Source organism: Mastigoproctus giganteus, chromosome 11 (genome assembly GCF_048544385.1).
Source record: "Mastigoproctus giganteus isolate SK-2022 chromosome 11, ASM4854438v1, whole genome shotgun sequence".
NCBI lineage: Eukaryota > Metazoa > Arthropoda > Arachnida > Uropygi > Thelyphonidae > Mastigoproctus > Mastigoproctus giganteus.
The window spans coordinates 121373150-121395422 of record NC_143585.1 but is presented as its reverse complement, the minus strand read 5'-3'; the positions used below and the strand labels follow the sequence as shown (position 1 = coordinate 121395422).

General features: G+C 38.7%; 1 pseudogene across 1 annotated transcript; it reads right to left on the bottom strand.

Moving 5' to 3' along the window:
• Positions 1 to 564: 564 nt before the first annotated feature.
• On the bottom strand, positions 565 to 21949 carry LOC150078398 (hexosaminidase D pseudogene; annotated as a pseudogene). Its single transcript, XR_016547608.1, has 2 exons — positions 21768 to 21949; positions 565 to 2461 (listed from the first exon to the last, which is right to left on the bottom strand). The product of XR_016547608.1 is annotated as a hexosaminidase D pseudogene (transcript).
• Positions 21950 to 22273: the final 324 nt, after the last annotated feature.

Here is a 22273-nt window from a genome sequence, read left to right as displayed (position 1 = left end):
AGAACGATAACACTTAACAGCATAGGATTCAAGGATAAAAATAAAATTTATTATCACTGTTAAAGTTTAACTGTTCTGCTGAACTTATTATTACCCAAGAAAAAAATTGATTAATAAGGAAAAAAATGTATAAAGTTTGAATTTAAAAAATTAATAACTAGTCATACATTTTGGCCTATTTTCTAGGTACTAATCCTTCGGTAGCTAGAAAAGTGGGAACATAGGATTGATGGATGAGGGGCGGGTGAATGGATTGGTAGCAGAGATGATTATTGCTCTTAATATGCATATTTATGAACTTGGATAATTTTACTTAGTCCTTAAAGGAAGTCAGTTTTCGTCTATGGAATCTTGTTTCTTATTCTAATACATACAGAAGTTATATTTTATGTAGCAATAGCTTAATTTTATCAGTATTCATCTCTCTAAAAAATGGAATGTGCTTATGCATAAATCACACACCCCTCACTCAGCTTCAAAAAAAAAAAAAAAAAACAAGGTGAGTACTGATAAAATTAAGCTATCCCTATATAATTAAGTTTTCAGACAGTACTTTAAGTCTCACTATAATCTTTCATCGTCTAATACATACTTTAAATAACTTCTCACATCATCTGAAATATGTAAAGGTCTCCTAGGCCACACTCTGAATTTTCGAAGCCTGGATGCCTTTTGCCATACTTGCTGCATCTGTTTAACATAAGGAAAAATGTTAAACTCTATCCATTCATGCACAGTGAAATCATCATACACCTCTCTTAGAGCCTTCACTGCTGCTCTGACTAATGAAATAAGAGATGAATTATAATACTGAAAATTATGAGTGATTTCATCAATACGCATAGGACTAGAAAAGTTGTGGTGGGCACTATATTCAGATAACCAACCACCCAAAACTTCAATGCTGGTTAAGTAATCTCTTATTTTTTTTATGGTAAAGTGGTAGTTTTCAGTAACACGGAATATTTTGGAGCCAGGAAAGAAACATACTCCTGCAGCTTTATATAAATACATATCATCAGTTAAGTTAAATTCTTTTGGGGCTAATCCTGAACACTGCAGAAGTTGCCGAAATTTGGGCAGAAGATTTTGATTAAAGAATCCTTGTGTTACAATTAGAAGATTTAGTACAAGAGAAGGAAATCCAGCAGGGAATAACTCACAGAGAGTTGCCATGTGGTCATACCGCTGCCATCCTGTAAGAACTATACCTTGAAAAAAAAAAGAACTTTTGTTGTTCACTACCTGAGCCATGACCTGCAGCCAAGATAGATGGTTTTCTACATGCTGTTTGATTGGAGGTGCAATCAAAGATGGGCCAAATGCTCCTTTAAAGGAACTGGCTGTCCAGAGAGATGGAAATATTTCTATGTATTTCTTCCACGTACTATTAGGCATATACTTAAGTACATCAGTTGTATATGTCCAAACCATAATCTCAACTAATGAGCCAATATTATATTCTTTCAATAATTCTGTTGGGATGTCTCGCAGCATGTCATCCCACATGATTGGTATTGCATGACGTGTTCGAACATAGCTGGCAGTCTTTGCTACATGTGAGAGGAACAAGGCATTTCTGTCATACTTCATACATCTTTTGCATAAGCCAAGCTGATACACTTCATCACTGCCAATATGAATCCGTGTTGCATTAGGGTGCAAAGTCAGCACTTGGTCAATAATGATTTTTATGACAATAAAGGAATCGTTAAGACTTGGACATATTGACTGTGGAGATTGGTCATCTTCACGGAGGTGACGAAATTGCTGGTGTTTCAATACATATTCGAGGTGCCCAAAAGTTTGCACTAATGGGATTACTTCCAAATCATTCATTCTAGCTGAAGAAATTATGTGCTGTATATCTGCAACAGAATAAGCATTCTTTGCTGCAATAGATTCCAATTTTCCCATGTAAGGAAACATATCTTCATACTCCATTAATATTCCTGTTGCACCAGCTTTCTTGATGATGGGAAATATCTGTTCATAATATTCAACTCTTGGTGGTGCTCCTTTCAAGTCAAAGTGAACAAGGCGCATGTGTGGAACATATATTTTCTGAGTTTTATCCATTTTATTCATGTTACTATATGTTAGAACTGCTGAATTCTGTATTAAAGATTCTTTGACTTTAATTTTGGTAATGCTTGCAAAAAATCTCATATCCTGCCTTGGTTTGAGAATCTTTGATGTCCAAGTTTTCTGTGAATCTATAGTCTGATAATCTGTTGATAGTTGAGATGACATACCTAACAAAACTTCAGTGTCTTCAGTAGTTACCTTTGTTTTGAAAAGCAACTTGACTCCTCTGGAACAGTATAAGTATAAAAAGCAAATCATTAAAACAGTTATGAGCCATACTGCCTTCCTATGTCTTGAATTTACAAAATAATAGTGGACAACATGACCAAGAGATAATGTTGACATCACAGAGTGATTCCTTCTAGGCTGCATCCTGTAACAACAACAACAATATTAATTATCACATAAATTTTTTGATACACATATTGAACACAAAATATCTGTATAAACACTAACTCTACTAATCATGGGGAACAAATTTTTAATCCTAGAACCATAATACCAATTCCATATGAGGAACTGGTGTTGACAAATCATTAGCAAATACATTCAAATTCAAATGGCTATAAAATTAGAGGGGCAAAAATTTTATTTGTGTGATCTTAACTGTTTGGAAATAAGACAATTGCACAGTTTTCACTGTTCTAATTTTTATGACAACAAAAAAGCATTTGTTGTTGGATTGGACTTGTGATAAGTAACTGATAATTTTATTGTATTTCTAAAGGCTTCAAAAAATTTGGTCACACTTTCCCAGCTCTCAGGAATGCTCCAATGATGAATAATTATAGTGTTTATACCAGTGGGGAGGGGGGGAGTAGATATTTACACACCATCGGGAAAATTAAAAATTAATATTTATATTATAGCTCTTTCTCTTAGCTGAGTGCATACTGGTAGTTTTTTTTTCCCCCATAAAATTTTGGGTTATCTTTGTGTATAAATAGAAATACAGGTAGCCTCGGGGTTAGCGGCCTCCGTAGCCGAGTGATCAAGAGCTGGAGTGCAGTAGCACATGCTCTTTGAGTAGACCGGAGTTCAAGCCCCTGACTGCTAAATACGGTCGATCTGCCAACCCACATTGGACCAGCGTGGCAGATTATGGTCCATTTCCCTCAACATGAATTGTTGAGGAAGCTTCCATCCTGCAGTGGGTTTATAATTGCTGCAGTTAACTTTTAGGTTCCTGGGGGGACAGGCACAAATGGAACCCTTAGTGGTGCTTAGACCTTTATCCTAAACACGATCGAAAGTCTTTGATATGTCAAGAGCAACTGCTTGTGTTTCCCCAAACTTTTCCATTGAATTTGTCCATAAATGGGTAACATAAGCCAGAATATCACCAGTGGATTGACACTGACGATCACTGATCAGACGGAAGGTTTCTAGGTAGTTTAAGAGTTGGCAGTTAATTGATTTCTCCATTATTTTAGAAAGAGTAGAAGTAATTGCAATGGGACGATAATTGGATGGGAGGGATTTGTCACCCTTTTTAGGAATTGGCTGGAAACAAGCAGAAGGAAAAACACCTTTGGAATAAGAAAGTGAAAAAAGGCAGCAAAGAACAGGAATAAGTTCAGGAGTTTTGAGAACAAGTGGAGAAATACCATCAGGACCTGGAACTTTCGTAGCATCAAAATCCTGACATCCTTTTGACTGAAGACCATAGGAGGCATTGAATGGAGCATGTTGGGAATGGAGGGAGGTGTTTTATCAAGATCATTAATACAGGAGTTAGAAGAAAAATGGGATGCTAGCAGGTCAGCTTTATCCTTGGCTGAAGTGACAACAGATCCATCTGGTTTTGGCAGAGATGGGCAAAAGTTGCGGCCAATAGCTTTAGCATGAGACCAGAATGCTCGGCTACCATTAGGGCAATAAGCAAGTTTTCTACTCTTAGCCTGTTCAAAATCTAGTTTGGACTGATTAATAACTGCTATACAATTGTTGCGAGCTTTGGTGTAGTATCTGAAGATTTGGAAACAAGCCAATTACGATATGCAATGTTCTTCTCTTGAACAGCCTTAGCACATTTATGGGAAAACCAAGGTTTAGATAAAGGACGAGATTTTAAAGTGGAGTGTGGAATAAAGGATTCCATTCCTACAAGAATAATTTCACTGGCAAACGTTGACATCAGAAGTTTTGAAACAGTAAACTGACCAAGGAAAAGAAGAAAAAAATCTCGCAGGTCATCCCATTTTGCATTCTTGTAATGCCAAACAATACGAGGTTGGGAATAGCCATGAGATAAAGGCTCCATTGGAGAAGTCACCAAGTTGTAATCTGAGGTGCCTAAAGGACCACTTACTTCGACTGTGTACTTAGAAGGGTTGTTTATGAGAAAGAGATCAAGCGTGTTGGCTGCATGGTTAGGATTGTCCGGTATTCTTGTAGGTAAATGAACAATCTGTGCAAGGTCATTAGTAATTGCAAAAGCCTCAGCATCTCGACCAACTGGGTCGATGTGACTAGAAAACAGAAGCCAGCTGGAGTTGTGAACATTAAAATCACCAAGGAAAATTACCTCACTGTTAGGAAAGTTGGACTGGAGAAAGCCAAGTTGCAAAGAGAGGAAGTCAGAGCTCCAAGTGATTAGTGGAAACTTGAGTGATGGCTGACTTTAGTGTAGAAGCAGGCTTAGTTAAAAATAAAATGCCTTGTAATAGGTGTAATGAGTAAGTTTATATTTTTTTGTAGTATTTGACCTTGAAACGTATTCGAGTAAACCAGCAGGAATTTTTATCCCCTCCACATGTGAACTTACTCTTTGTGGCCAACCGAAGAACATTATTTGTGCACGAATTTTTGACAGAATCATTAGACAACTTAATTCCCTATTTCTACCATAATATATCTCAAAAATCGATAAATTGGGAGATAAAGGAAATGAACTCTGATTCTGAGACTGAAACTGAGCATCTGAATCTAGTAGTTTGTCCAAAGCAAGTAAACAATGATGAAGAAGAGGGCAGATCAGGACCTGCCTCAGGCAAGACTGCAAGAATAAAAACAAGATCCAAAACTGAATCTCCAAATAAAATACTAATAAACAGGAAACAGACTACAATGGAAGACATAGAACCCTCCTTCCAGGCAGCTGACTCTGCTCTGGAAAAGGTTAATAAAGTCAGGCTCGAGCTTGAGAAATTAATAGCATTGCAAACTGGTAGAATTACAATCCCAGTCAGAAAGCATATCACAGAATATTGGACCACCCTTGAAAGGACAATCACTGATCTGCACATTCAGGACAATGTGCTCAGTGCTAAATTAGAAGCCAGAGAATCAGACTATCAAACACAAAAACAACAACACTCAATAACATAAGCCCAAGCATTAAAGGGTTCCCACCATGACCACATGACAAGTAAACTTCCAACCAAGACTGAACCAAATAAGAAAGGAAATTTTTGCAATCATTAAGCCAACAGAGCTGGCTAGCAAGCTGGACTCTAGAGAAGCCATTACCAAGAACCTTGAACCTCAATTTAAAACAATTAAGATAAAGGGACTATGAAAAATAAGAACCACAGGGACAGTACTGCAAATAGAACAGTTAATTCACCTCCGTCTAGAGACCCACTATTGTAAATGCAACCCTTCAGTCAGACAAACAATTCCGTTGAACATCAAACCTGGATGTTCAACTGAAGCTGCTATGAACTGTTATAAATGCAGTACAGAATATACAGGAAAAGTACTTACTAGCTTTATCAATTGACTTTGCTGAGACCTTTTGGTGGACCAGCATACTCAGAAGATTATGCCATGCCAGAATTCCTCAAAACCTGTACAACTGTATCCAATGCTACCTCATTAATAGACAGGTCACAGTATAAAGACACATTACCAGGGTATCATCTGCACAGTTACCCAAGGATGCCCCCAGGGTTCAGTTCTGGGTCCCACCTTTTGGAACCTACTCCTGGATGAATTACTGTGATTGGCTATTGGCTAGGTAGAGAGAGGCACCTCTGCAGATGACCTTGTGTTGCTTGTCAAGGCAAACAGCAGAGCCAGCCTTTAATATCATGCAAACGATGCTCTTAATATCTTGCAAGACTGGGCAAAAACCCATAAGCTAATAATTTCAGAAACTAAAACTAAGTCTGTTAATTGATGAACAGCTCTGCAGGCTACCACAGATAAAAATTTCTGATGAAACACTAGCCCTGGTGACAAAACTTAAATATTTGGGGGTCATGTTTCACTCCAAAATTTCACTCCATTTTATCCACATCTCGTACATATTGCTAAGAAGGTGATAAACCACAGGAATGACAGTGAGAATTAGCTGCACCGACTGGGGAGTGAAGAGGAGAACATTTGTACTACTCTACAAGATAGTCTACTTCCCAGTCATATAGTATCACAGAGCTATCCTAGACAAAAATAAAAGAAATTAGACTCAATACAGCAAATTATACTACTAATCATCACAACAGTATGCTGCACTGTCAGTACACCTGCTTTACAGATCCTAGTAGAGGCACTTCCCTTGACTTAGAAGTTATAAGAAAGAGCCTCAATTAGACTAAAGAGGCAGATCCCAACAAACATCTTAAGGATCACAGTCTTCCCAAAATACCATAAAAAAAAAAAAAAGTTTGTGATTGTGCAAATATTGGTGTGTATGACAAGTGTGCATTCAGCGGAATGCATGTAATGTCTGCTGTTCTAACAGGCCTCCCAATTTTGACTACAATTGGGGAAACACCCCCCCTCTGCTTTGCCAATGTCATACCTCCTGTTCTGAAACATGACATGGGATATGCTGACACTGGGTTAAGCTGGCCTGGCCAGTGTGGTATTACTTACAGAGAAACACTGCATGTATGTCATTCAATCTCCTTCCCCCACCTCCCAAACCAACCTTTTTGCCTCGTGGACTCTACCACCACAAAGCTTTCTGTTCTTAACCTTCTTCCCCCCCCCAGAGGATGGGCACCCCCTCTAACTTCCTATTTCCAGGTGGAAAGTCTTCCTATCATCCACCTTCTTTATCTTCATCTGTTCCTACCCTCCTCACCCATCTTCCCCACGCCCTTTTTCACTTTCCAGAGGTAATTTTTTTTTCTCACACTCTCTCCTGGGACCCTCCCTGACAAACTCAGGCATCACCCAGGGTTTGCCCCCAGCCAGAGACCTTTTTATTCCCTACTACACCTAGCCTGCCTCCTCAAGGCAAGGCTGGGCAATGTGAGGCCCACCAGAGGAACAATAGACCAATGCAACCCAACACTAAAACTCACATTATCTCTTGCCTTTACAGAGTTTGTAATGCAACACGAGAGTATACAAAAGGGAATTTGGGAGGGGGAACCTCAGTGCCCCTTGACAATCAACACTATACACATGTCCTTTTCTGTATACATTTTACTGCCCATATTCAAATTCTGCATCCCTTATATCCGAGTCACACCAAGTCTCTGATATCCCTACAATGTCTACATTTCCAGTCCCTGCAATTAGCATTAGCAGAGAAATATGATGCAAGAAAGCAGCTTATACATCATCAGCCAAAAAAATACATAAACCCTTCCATTTCTCCCATCCATTCACTCCAAAAGTCTGTCCAGTTCTTCTTTGAATTTATTTAAGCTATTAACTTCCACAACGACAGATAGAAGTTTGTTCCAGCAATCAACTACCTGCTGGCTAAAGGCAAATTTCTGCACTTCTATTCTACAACTGTCTTTCCTCAATTTGAGTTTATGCCCCCTTCAGGTACGTAATCTGAGCAAGAGGAAGAATCCCATCAGCATTGAGCCTGCTCAAACCATTCAAGGCCTTATACACCTCAATCAGATCACCTTGCAGGTATCTAGTCTCCAGACACTGCAAGAACTTAAGCATTTCTTAGTAAGAGCACACCTTTGTTCCCCTCACCAGTCTTGTTGCCCTTCTCTATACTCACTCTAGCAACTCTGCATCCTAAAATGAGGCCTCCAGACCTGTATGCAGTACTCAAGGTGTGGCCTGACCCAGTTCTTCCAGTTATAAAGAGGTGATTATCCCCTTATACAAGGGGATAATCACCTCCTTATCCCTGCTAGCAAAATTCCTGTATATCATTGACAAAACCCCATGACCTATTCTTGAAGCTGTCTGCACTGCTCAGAAAACGTCATATCTGACTGCACAATTATTCCCAGGCCTTTTTCATTCTCCACTACCCTGAGTGTAGTACTACACAGTTGGTACATATCTCTGGGGTTACTGTTACCAATAGGCAGTAATTTGCATTTGTCAATGTTAAACTTCAGTTGCTGCTTCTCAGCCCATCTGCCCAACTTTTCTAGATCCTGCTGCAGCAGCATACAGCATCAGCCAAAAATTATTTGATGCTACCAATAATTTCAATCTTTTATGAACACAACTGTGAAAAATCCATGTTCTGTATTAGAAACACATTTTGAATTAATTTTTTAAAACTAAAACTCACTTTAGATGTCAGAAAGCAAATACAAATTTAAAAATTGAGGAGGAGTGTGCATCACTAACAGCAGTGCTCACTACACGAAATGCAAAGTGCATGTGTAAACAATTTTATTTCAGATGTAAATCACTGTTACAAAGCTAGAGAGCATTACCAATTGGGGAAAATTGGGCAGCAAAAAAACGAAATTACTATCGGTATTTCTTCATGATGTGTCAATCAACATGTGCTTATAATTAGGTTTAACTTTATCATGAAATTTTACTCATTGAGCATTACTTAACAAACATTATTAGAATTTTCTGCAATCAATTAAAAGAAACCATTTTCAACAAGTATTAGGAGTGTCAGCTGTGTGGGTGGGGCCCCAATGCCTCTATTTAGTTTATAATCTGTACATTCAGTAGTAAATTCTAACAGTTGCATTTTGTATCTCAATTAGTGGATTCCCCCAGGGTTCATTGCTGGGCCCATTGTGTTTTTCAATATTTATTAATAATAACTGATGAATGCATGTTGGGCTTAATGTCTAATTTTTCAGATGATGGAGGTTTGCTGGATGGTTAATGACAGTAATCAGGGTATGCTACTTTAACAAGATGTAGAAAAATTAGTTTTGATAAAGTTATTATTACAATTGAAATTTCACAGTGCAAAATGCCAACTGTGTGGTACCACACTCAAAGTAGTAGAGAAAGAAAAGGCCTGGGGATAATTGTGAAGTTAGGCATGAAGTTCTCTGAGAAATGCAGCCAGGTTACAAGGGCAGTTCATGGGGTTTTGTTATTGATATATGGGAATTTTGCCAGCTGGGCTAATTTGCCAGAAATTATTCTGCTGTATAAGGCAATGGTTAGGACACATCTTGAGCACTGCATATAAGTATGGAAGCCTCATTTTAGGAAGGATGGGGATCTGTTGGAAACAGGTGCAGAGAAAAGCAAGATGAGTGAGAGGAACAAACGAGTTCTCTTATCAAGAAAGAGTTTGATTCTGCGTATTACACTATCTGAAACATTAGCATTACTAGAGGCATATGAGGCAAGAAAGCAAGCTTATGCAGCATCAGCCAAAAAAAAAAACAAACAAACTTCCACTTCACCCTCTGTTCGTTCGAAAATACCTGTCGAGCTGAGCCTTAAATTTATTTAGGCTATCAACTTCCACAACAAGGGATGGAAGTCTGTTCCACCAACCAACTACCTGCTGGCTAAAGGAAAATTTCCGCACATCTATCCTACATCTGTCTTTCCTCAATCTGAATTTATGCCCTCTCAGGTAATTATTCTGAGCGAAAGGAAGAATCCCATCAGCATTGAGCATGCTCAAACCATTCAAAGCTTTTACACCTCTATCAGATCACCGGTACCTAGTCTCCAGACACTGTAATTTGCAAAACAAGCCTTTCTCCGTACGAGCAATTCTTTCTTCCATTCACTAATCTTGTTGCCCTTCTCTGTACTCTTTCCAGCAGCTCTACATCCTTCTTGAAATGAGGCCTCCAGATCTGTATACAGTACTCAAGGTTTGGCCTGACCATTGCCTTATACAAGGGAATAATCACCTCCTTATCCCTACTAGAAAAATTCCTGTATTTTCATTGACAAGACACCATGAGCTACTCTTGCAGCCCGTCTGCACTGCTCAGAGAACTTCATATCTGCCTGCACAATTACCCCCACGTCCTTTTCATTCTCTACCACTGGCAGTGTAGTACCACAGAGTTGATATGTTGCTCTGGGGTTGCTGTTTCCCATATGTAGTACTTTACATTTGTCAACGTTAAACTTCATTTGCCACCTCTCAGCCCATCTGCTCAATCTTTCCAGATCCTGTTGCAGCAGCATAGTGTCAGTAGTGTCCTTGACAACCCTGCCAACCTTCGTATCGTCTGCAAACTTGGACATTAAGCTTGATATACCATCATCAATATCATTTATAAATACAGAAAACAATAATGGACCCAACACTGAACCCTGAGGGACTCCACTAATAACATTAGTCCAAGATGAGCAGTGTCCATTGATTACCACTCTCTCTGTCTTCTTCCCCTCAACCACCCCTTTATCCATAGCAGCAATTTGCCTCCAATGCCACAAACTAGGCACATCTGAGATCTGATTGAGATGTTTAAAGCTTTGAGTGGATTGAGTAAGCTAAATTTCGATGGCATTCACTTACTCTTACTTAGACAATACACATAAGGGGTCATAAATATAAATTGAGGAAGTATGGTTGCGGGACAGATGTGCAGAAGTATGTACTTTCAGCCAGATGGTAGTTGAAATGTTGGAACAAACTTCGATGTGGTGTTTGGAAGGGGTAGTTTGAAAATTTAAGGAAAAATTAGACAAATTATTAGAGAGGATGCAGTTGGTGTTTTGCTGATGTTGTATATATAAGCTTGCTTCCTTGTATCATTTGCTTTTACTAATAATTATGGCGAAAAAAAAAAAAAAAAAAAAAGAAAGCCTACACGAGAAGCATGCAAATATTTGATGAAATTTACCGGTAAAAGTACTTTGCCGTAACGGCATTTGTATTGTTGCTCGCTCGGTAAAAAGACGGTGGGTGTTATCGGTCAGGAGTAGAAATTGAATCCCATGGGATATTGAAACCCTCCCGAAGTGGAGGGGGTAATCTGACCTTTTTTCTTTAGAATCACTGGTGGACTAGTGGATAAATTGTTTATTAAGAAGAAAAAAAAAAAAAAAAATGAAGCCCACACTAGAAGCACGGCAATTTTCAAAAAGGTTTACCGGTGAAACTATGTTACGAACATTTTTTACGATGCCAGAACTTCCAATATCACTCTGTTCATGATTCTAAAGAAAAAAATGTCAGGTTACCCCCCCCAACACACACACACATCCACTTCGGGAGAGTTTCAAGCTCCCGTGGGATTCAACTTCTACTCCAGACCGATAAAACCCACCATCTGTTTACCGAGTGAGCAACAATACAAATGCCGTTACTGCAAAGTACTTTTACCAGTAAATTTCATCGAACTTTTGCGTGCTTCTCGAACAGGCTTTCTTTACCTTAGCCCACTCACTTACCAAAAAATTAGAAACTGTGTATTTAACATCTAGTAGGGCCACCTTTTACCCAAATTACATGGTCCATACGTGTATTAGCATGGAATCTAGTAGATATCTGGGGGAATCTTGTATCAGGAATGGTAAGCTGGATTTGATTTTATTTGGATATGAGCTTTGTCATATTTATGATAGCATTAGCAAGATCACATGATGCAAGAAAGCAAGCTCATCGGCCAAAAAAAAAAAAAAAACCTTATTTTGCCCATCCACTCTCGGTCCAAATGTATGTCAAGTTCTGCCTTGAATCTATTTAAGCTATCAACTTCTACAATGACAGATGGAAGTCTGTTCCACCAATCAACCACAGGCTGGCTAAAGGCAAACTTCGCACATCTATCCTACAACCATCTTTCCTCAATTTGAATTTATGCTCTCTGACGGAATTAATTTATCCCGTCAGCATTGAGCATGCTCAAACCATTCAAGGCTTTAATACACCTCAATCAGGTGCCTAGTCTCCAGACACTGTAATTTGCAAAACTTAAGCCTTTCTTCGTAAGAGCTACCCTTTGTTCTGTTTACTAATCTTGTTGCCCTTCTCTGTACTCGTTCCAACAGCTCTACATCCTTCTTAAAATGAGGACTCCATACCTGTGTACAGTACTCAAGGTGTGGCCTGACCATTGCCTTATACAAGGGAATAATCACCTCCTTATTCCTGCTAGAAATATTCCTGTATATCATCACAAGACACCATGAGCTACTCTTGAAGACAGTCTGTTGTTGTTTGGTCTTTAGGAGCATTAGCAACTAAGGCCATATTGCTCCAGGGATGTGCAGTGGTCATTCTCTAACCTTTCCGCATCCTCCGTATTTGGTGGTCACGGGCTCGAACCCCGGTCTAATCAAGAAGCGTGTGCTATGCACTGCTGCTCCTGGCTACTGAGGCACCTGAAGACAGTCTGCACTGCTCAGAAAACATCATATCTGCCTGCACGATTACCCCAGGTCCTTTTCATTCTCTACCACTGTCGGTGTGGTACCACAGAGTTGATACGTGCAGGCTTTCTTTGCCTTAGCACACTCACTTACCAAAAAAATTAGAAACTGTGTATTGAACATTTAGCAGCTAGGATTACTGCTTCCCATATGTAGTACTTTACATTGATCAATGTTAAACTTCATTTGCCACCTCTCAGCCCATCTGCTCAACTTTTCTAGGTCCTGTTGCAGCAGTGTACTATCATTAGTGTCATTAACAACTCTACCAACATTCGTATCGTCTGCAAACTTGGACACTAAGCCTGATATACCATCATTAATATCATTTTTAAATACAGAAAACAACAATGGACCCAACACTGAACCCTGAGGGACTCCACTAATAACATTAGTCCACGAAGAGCAGTGTCCATTGATTACCACTCTCCGTCTTCTCCCACTCAACCATCCTTTTATCCATAGTAGAAATTTGCCTTCAATGCCACACTGCTCCAATTTGTGTGCAGTCTTCCATGTACAACAGTATCAAAGGCCTTTCTAAGATCCAAATATATGATATCAAAGTTATTCTTTGCATCCAGTTCCTTTGTGACTACATCATAGTATCCAATCAATAATTTGTCAGACAAGACTTCCCCTTAACAAACCCATGCTGTGTCCGAGCTATAACTGAAGTCTTGTCTAGATGATCCTGCAATGCTTCTTTAACCAGTGCCTCCATTAATTTCCTTGGAACAAAAGTTAAACTAACAGGTCTGTAATTACCTGTGTCTCCCTTTGTGGATTGGGTCACATTTGCACTTCTCCAGTCCATGTGTACATTCCCTGAGTCCAGGGAAGCTCTCATAATTATGGCTAAGGGTTTGCTTACTTCCTTTACCGCCTCCTTTAATATAACTGGATAGATTCCATCCACCCCACGTGCCTTTTATGTTTATCTTCAACAATTTCTCCTCCACTTTACTCTCAATTATTACAAGATTATCTAGCTTACTGCCAGAGTTGAATACACTTCTGGCATTCCCCTCCCTGAAAAACTCCTCATGTGTGAATGTAGATGCAAAATGTTCATTTAGTTTGTTAGTTACCTGAGCAGAATCGTCACCAGAACCATCGATATCAAGTGGAACAATCTGATTCATCCCCTTCCTTCTAGAGTTTACATAAGTAAAGAACTCTTTGCTGTTTTTCTTTGCATCCTTTGCCAAAGATTTCTCGTAATCTGCCTTCACCTGCCTAACCTCCTTTGTAACTTGGTTACAGACTAGCTTATATCTGTCATAGGCTTCTGTGTCACATGTTAATTTTTATGTAACCCATACATTTTTCTTCTCTGTTCACATGTCTAATTAGTTCATCTGACATCCATTTAGGCCTAAATCTTGAACAATATTTCTTTGTTGGTATGAAAAGCCTAGTAGCTTCCAAGATTAATTCTTTGAATGCTTCCCATTTTGAATTTTCTGTTGATAACATCATCATTTCGTCCCACCGTATAGAATTTAAATACTGTCTCAGACCACTGTAGTCATCTTTACGAAAGCAAAAGCCCTTCCCTTTACCCTTGATGGTAGTTACCTCTTTGAGTAAATCCCACATCAGCACACTGTGATCACTGCCACCTAGTGGTTCCTTTATCTACAGATTCTTGATGCATGAAGAATCACTACTGGTAATCAGATGAAGAGTATTACTCCCTCTAGGTGCCTCCCAAACATGCTGCTGTAGAAAACAATCATCTAATAAATCCACAAAAGCCTTGCTAGTGTGTGAGTGACCAACCCACAAATTCCAGTCAATCTCTGGGAAATTAAAATCCCCAATTATAAGACACTCTGATTTACTGGCCCACTCTTATTTCTCTGCACAATTGCTCATTATACTCATCAGATTCATTTGGCCTATAACACACACCTACTCTCATTTTTCCTCTCCAAGTGCTTATGTCATACCAAACAGATTCAACATTGCATTGTCCACCAACATCAATTGGATGCACTTCCTTAGATTTTGTGTGTTTCTTAACTAGCAGCATAACCCCCTCCTCCCTTTCTGTCCTGTCTATCCTTTCTGTACACATTGTACTCCCCAAATTCCAGTTCTGCACTGCTTATATCTGTGTGACACCATGTCTCTGATATCCCAACAATATCTGCTTTTGATGTCTTGACTAGCACTTCAAGCTCGTCAAATTTATTAACTTTACTCTTAGCATTAGTGTACATGCAAGTAAACATGCTTGTTTGTTTGTTATTTGGTTTTTTAGGAGCATTAGCAACTAAGGCCATATTGCTCCGGGATATGCGGTGGTCATTCCCTGACCTTTCCGCATCTTCCGTATTTGGTGGTGATGGGCTCGAACCCCGGTCTAATCAAGAAGTGTGTGCTACGCACTGCTGCTCCTTCCCACCTGGCTACGGAGGCAAGTATACATGCACCTGTTTCCACTCTTAGTTACCCTAACACAGCCCATGTATTTACTTGTTCCACTATGACTCCCAGCAGTCCTGGAAATCTCCATTGCCTTGCTTTCCAGGCTTCTGCTCAATTGCATTTCAATAGAAGTAGTACAAGAATCACTTTTACCTCTGCCAGTGGCTACTGTTAATCTATTAGTCCATGTATCCCCCCAAGCTAGCAGTTTTCCAACCCACCTAACTCTGCCTCGATAGCATCAGCAAATATGCTTGCACCCTTTCTATCCCTTGAGCCTTGCACAATCTCACCAGGGCCGAATTGATTGACAAGGCTCTCATCATATACTCCCTCCTATCGTGTCTGGGCAGAATTGCAGACACTTTAAAATTCAACCCTAACTCGCGGCTTTTTTTCAGCATTGACTTGTACTTGCTAAATCTAGTTCCGCAATGGACCACTCTTCCAATCAGGATGTTTGCTAGCTGCTGTATTTTGCTCAATAGAGAACTGCAAAGCTGAACTGCCCTTTCCAACTTGTCTCAGACATTCTCAATTGGATTTAGATCTGAGAATTATGCAGGCAGGGTAGCTGTTGGAAATATTGGAAGTGTTCCTTTAACCATTCAAATATAATTTTTGCACAATAATACTGTGGTATCATTGTGCCCCGTACCATGGTACATTGTCATCTTGAAAGAATTCATAATAATCCAAGTAAAATGAAGCACTGCAAGGGAACTTGGTCCCTTAAGCATATTCATTGGAGGTAACACGACCTAGCATTATGGGTAGCCCCAGTCTGTACCACCCCGTAACATGGTACCATCTCCAGCCACTTCAATGGTGGACATCAGACAGTCTAGATGCATGGCTCCATGCGGTTGACATTTTGCCGTACCATTGTTGCAAAAAAAAAAAAAAAGTCTAAATCAAAATTCATCAGACCACATGATCTTTTTCCACTGTTCCACAGTCTAGTCTTGGCAATGGTAGTACCAACTCCAGTCAAATATTTTACAAAGAATGTGGCTTTCACATAGGCACACAATTACCAAACTCAGCTTTTTCAATTTCCACCACATATTTTGGTTGTAAATGGGTCTTTCTTTGCCTAAATTGAATTTTTCAGCTATTTACTGCGCACTGCACCATCTATTCTAATACACAATTTGCTTTAAATTCTTGGAGTACTGACTTTCTGCTGACACCCCAGTAATTTCCTTTTACTCAATTGTGGTTCCTGCTAATGTGCTCCAATAATAATAGCTATTCGAAAATTAGAAAGATCACCTGTCTTATGCATGACTAGACCACCTAAGAAGTTCCAGGAAAACATACTGCATCTATCTGATACCAAGGAACTTCTGATATACCACATGACATTATGTATACCATATGTTTAATTAAAATTAGAAAACTTTGCCAATTGCAAAAAAGTTTTTAATTTTTTGGTTAGTAAGTGTAATATTAATTATAACAGTAAGGGTCCCCATTAATAACATAAATTAAGCTCAAGGTCAATCACTTTGCTCCCACTCCTATGAAAAAGAAGGCCTAGTGAGTGACCTTGAGCTGTGTTTTTTCTCTGCTAAAGATGAAAGGCAATGCCCATTAATAACCACCTACCCTCTGCAACTCACTTTATCCATAACAGTAACCTGCCTCCAATGCCAAAGTGCTCCAATTTATACAGCAATCTTTTAAATATGCAACATATAATACTACTGTATTGCTTCCTTGCATATTGTTGCCAATATACTAACAGTTGTTGGTTGTATTTATTTATGGGGGCAAGGGCTACTAAGGCCATAATGCACCTATTACAATCTTATTTGGTACATGACTGCTATATTAAATAAAAGAATTCAGATCAGATGATATTTGTTTATCATTTTGAGGAAGGTAAAAACATCATTAATATCTTGTCGGTCTCCGAGAATCTGCTGTAAGGTAAGTTTATTAGAGGAATATAGATGTGAAGAGAAAGCTGTTTGTTGTTCTCTCAAATATAATGGGCATTCAATGATCAAGTGGTTTACTCAGTTGAGTTTGACAGTTGCTGCATGGTGGAGGGTCATCCTGAGTGAGTAAATAACTATGAGTTAGGTGGGTATGTCCTATTCTCATTCTGGCAAGTACTGCTACTTCCTTTCTATTGCCTCTTAGGCTTGATAGCCACTGCTTGTGATCGTTTTTAATCAGAAAGAGCTAAGTTCAATAGCAAAGCTTAATTCTATAACATATTAAGATATTCTATAACATATCTAATCTGAAAGAGCTTATAGTTTTTTTGTTCCTGCCAAATGGATAGCCATTTTTTTCTAACAGTGCTATGTATGATGTGTTTGAAATCTGTGTAAGGTATCTGCATGTCTGATGTTATGTGACTGGCATTCTTGGCAGCAAAATCCGCTTGTTAGTTTCCTATGATTCCAGAATGCCCAGGTATCCAACAGAAAATTAATTTTTGCCTGTTTGCAAGAATATACTAACAGTGTAAAAAGCTTTACTGAACTCTAAGTATATGATGTCAAAATTATTTTTTTCAACCAGTCCCTTTGTAATCAGACTGGTCACATTAGATCTCCCCTAAAAAAATCCATGTTGCTGAAAAGATCATCCTGCATTATTTACTGAGTGAACAACAAACATTAAAATAATGTTTTTTTACAGGTGTCCCAATTTTAGGCAGGAAATTTCGTTAAAACGTGGTTCCATTGTAATAAAGTGTTGTGCTTCATTTTTCAGAAAATCCTTACTAATCATGACATCTGCCTTAATTTTTTCCATACAACTTTTTTCCCCACAACTTTGGTTGTGATATTCGAATAATGTATCTCTCACAACAAACTTCCATCTGATGTTATGGAAGTAGTTACTTTGGATAAAGCAACCTGTTAATATCAAAAGTTTACTGTATAGTATAATGCTGTCATAAGTGAACAGCCGCAGAATATTTATTTCTCCGAGTCAAATATTATTATTATTTTTATTAGCCATATGGTGCAAGAAAGCCTGAGGCTTATGCTGCACCAGCCAAAAGAAATTTGAGTACCATGGGGGGGGGGGGAGGAATCACCAAAAGACAGAAGAATGATGATATCCAGCTCAGGACCCTGGGTGTACCAAGCCCATACTCACCAGATGTGAGCCTCTGAGGTTAATAAATAGAATACAGTTCAAATATATAAAATATAGGTCACGGGATTGAAAAACTCCATTGCTAATCCCCATATCTAATTTTGGTCTCAAATAAATGGCAAACCTATTAGCATTAGTAGGGCATATGATTCAAGAAAGCAAGCTTATATAGCATCAGCCAAAAAAAAAACACACACATCCCATTTCACTCAACCATTCACTCCAAATGGTTGTCTAGTTCTGCCTTGAACTTATTTAAGTTGCTGACCTCCACTACAACAGATGGAAATTTGTTCTAGCTATCAACCACCCGCTAAAGGCAAATTTCCGCACATCTATTCTACAATTATCTTTCCTCAATTTGAATTTATGCCCCCTCAGGTGAGTAATCTGAGCAAGAGTAATTCCATTAGCATTGAGCTTGCTCAATCCATTCAAAGCCTTATACACCTCAATTAGATCACCTTGCAGGTGATCTAATTTGAGTCTCAGAAGCTGCAATTTGCAGAACTTAAGCCTTTCTTGGTAAAACCAACCTTTTGATCCACTCACCAATCTTGTTGCCCTTCTCTGTACTCATTCCAGCAGCTCTACATCCTTCCTAAAATGAGGCCTCCAGACTTGTATACAACAGTCAAGGTGTGGCCTGACCATTGCCTTATACAAAGGGATAATCACCTCGTCTCTGCTAACAAAATTCCTATATATCATTGACAAAACTCCATGACCTGCTCTGGCAGCCCTTCTGCACTGCTCAGAGAACATCATATCTGACTGCACAATTACTCCCAGGTCTTTTTAATTCTCCACCCCCCCCTCAGTATAGTACCACACAGTTGGTACATTTCTCTTGGGTTACTGCTACCCATATGGAGTACTTTGCATTTGTCAATGTTAACCTTCAGTTGCCACTTCTCAGCCCATCTGCCTAACTTTTCTAGATCCTGTTGCAGTAGCATGCTATCTTTACTGTCATTAACAACCCAGCCAACCTTTGCATCATCTGCAAACGTTTGCATTAAGCCTGATATACCTTCATCGATATCATTGATAAATACACAAAACAACAATGTGCCCAGCACTGAACCCTAGGGAACTCCAGTAATAACATCAGTCCACATAGAGCAGTGTCCATTGATAACCACTCTCGATCTTGCAGCAACTTGTCCTTAATGCCATGCTGCTCCAATTTGTACAGTAGTCTTCCATGTGCCACAGTATCAAAAGCTTTCCTAAAATCCAAGTATATGATATCAAAATTATTCTCTGCATCCAATTCCTTTGTCACCACATCATAGTATCCAAAATAATAACAATAATAATAAAATTGGTCAGGCAAGACTCCCCCTTAACAAACCCATGCTGTGTCTGAACTATAACTGTAGTCTTGTCTAGATGATCCTGCATCGCTTCCTTAATCAGTGTCTCCTTTATTTTTCATGGAACAGAAGTTAGACTAACAGGTCTGTAATTACTTGTGTCACCCCTTTGTGAATTGGGGACACACTTGCACATCTCCAGTCCATGGGGACCCCAGAGTACAAGGAAGCTTTCATAATTATAGCTAAGGGTTTGCTTACTCCCTTTGCTGCCTCCTTAACTGGATATATCCCATTCACCCCCGGTGCTTTCCTTATGTTTAACTTCAACAATTTCTCCTCCACTTTGCTCTCAGTTATTACAAAATCGTGAAGCTCTCTGTTGGAGTTTGATAAACTTCTGGCATTCCCCTCTTTGAATAACTGCTCATGTGTGAATGTAGATGCAAAATACTCATTCAGTTTATCAGCTACCTGAGCATGATCATCAATAGTCAACCCATCTATGTTAAGTGGCCCAATCTGATTCATCCCTTACTTCTAGAGTTTACATAATATGAACCAGAGCTGTTATGCTCAATATGTTCTACGTTGATATCAATATTTGTAAAATAATAAGAGTAGTTTACCTCAATGTAGTTCTAGGAAGTATTCTACGTACTATATTGAGGTAAACGTCTCATTATTTTACAAATACAGAGTTTGCATAAGTAAAGAACTCTTCGCTACATAATAATGTTTTTTTTTATATTTATTTAGGCGGGAAATTTCGTTAAAAACGCGGCTCCATTGTAATAAAGTTCTTACTAATCACGACATTAGCTTTAACCTCCTTTTTTTCCATACAGCTTTGGTTGTAATATTCGAATAACGTATCTCTCGGAACAAACTTCCATCTGGTGTTATGGAAGTACAGTAGTTACTTTCGATAAAGCAACCTATTAATATCGAGTTTACTGCATAGTACAATGCTATCATAAGTGAACAATCGCAGAATATTTATTTCTCTGGGTCAAATATAAATAGAATACAGTTCAAATATATAAAAAATATAGTTCAAGGGATTGAAAAACTCCATCGCTAATTTTGATCGCAAATAAATGGCAAACTAGGACGGAAAACCTATAGATAAACTTCCCCATGCAAAGTTACCAAATTTTTTGGACGGAAAACCACGACAGAACAATTTTCACTTTGATATCAATATATTGACGCATAATATACCTATAGTCAAATAAAAATTGTACATAATCATTTTCATTTCAGTCTGTACATCGGTTTATCAACTGTGCAGTCGCAGATACCAACTTTTCTAGGAGGTTGGAGGCAATATGTAACGATGATATATATAACTGTAAGGAACCAAAAATTAATCTCGAATTTTGCTTGAATTCATTCGAAATTTTAACCGGTAAAACTCCAGATTAGGGTACCCCATCAAGCGGCTAGCAAAACAGTTGGAAAGGAGTGATTGACAAGTTGTGACTCCGCCCACTGTCTTCCTATGGTGTTTTTCTCCCCAGTTGTCGCTGTTTTTAGATTGTGAACACATTTTCCGATTCAAAAACAGCGGGGTGGAGAGATAAACACCCCCACCTCGACGACACAAAACAGAAAGAAAACGCTTCCACAATAATCATCAATCACAGCACTGAGTGAGAGGTCCCTTCACCTGTCAATCACTTCTTTCCTCGCCATGTTGGACGGGGTACCCTAATCGGGAGTTAGCCTTTAATTAAATAACATACATATAACAAGACCAGTTACCGTACAACAACTTAAATATATCATTAAAACATAGTATTTGTTCCAATTTACTCAGGCTCTGAAGAAAATCGTCCAACCCCCTACTGGATCCGCCACTGCAATTGAGTCAACCAGTGACAAGTAGGCTCTTCAAGCTTGAGAACAAAAAAATTATCGAAAATTAAACATCATTAAACTTTAGTTGGCATGTTGAATTTTTTTTTTTTTTTTTTCTCTTTTAGGTTTTGGAGGTGGGGGGGGGGCTTCGAGACAAGCGACAAAGTTCTTTAATTCTAAAATAACTGTTGCAGTTGTGCTGTGTTTGCTTTAAATTTCAAGTGAGGTAACAATTTTTATTTTTCTGAGGTCAAATTTCTATCATGTACATTGGCATTTAAAGATGAGGGAGGGGAATTAAAAACGTTGCTGGCTAGCCCATTTCAATCCAAGTCTACTGCCTCATCTTGGATCCATGCAAAAGGAGGAGAATGTGATCGAAGCGACACACAAGGGAGGATAAAAGCATTTGTTAAATGGCATAACATAACTAGTAACTAATAAATTCTTTACCTGTTTAGTTGTTGGTTTCATCATTGCTAATGTATAAAAATTAGTACACGCGTAGTTTCTCGTTTGCCAAAAATCAACAAAGAATAAAGTTCAGTTATTCGTCGAGAAGACTTCTAACTTACTACACATTACAATAGCAATTTTTAAACACTTTTCACTGACTAAAACAAGTGCACACTGAAATAAACGCAAGTGTACAAAAGTAGAATGGAGAGACTTATGCAGGTACGAACCGGAAGTGAACTGTTTCACGTTGATTTTTCCTGAAGAATTCAGACCTGCATTTTCCTCCAGTTTCGTTGCATTTTCCTCATTGAAGGCTTACGATTGTTTGAATTTTATTGCGGGGATGCAAGGTAGGTAACATAAATGTACAATTTCTTAACACAGTATCAGGCAACACAACTAAATACAACATACAAAGGTATTTTTCCCTTTCACGTTACAAGTACAAGAGATTAAACGTACAGTGAATAATTTATTAACTAAATAAGTAATCCTATGGA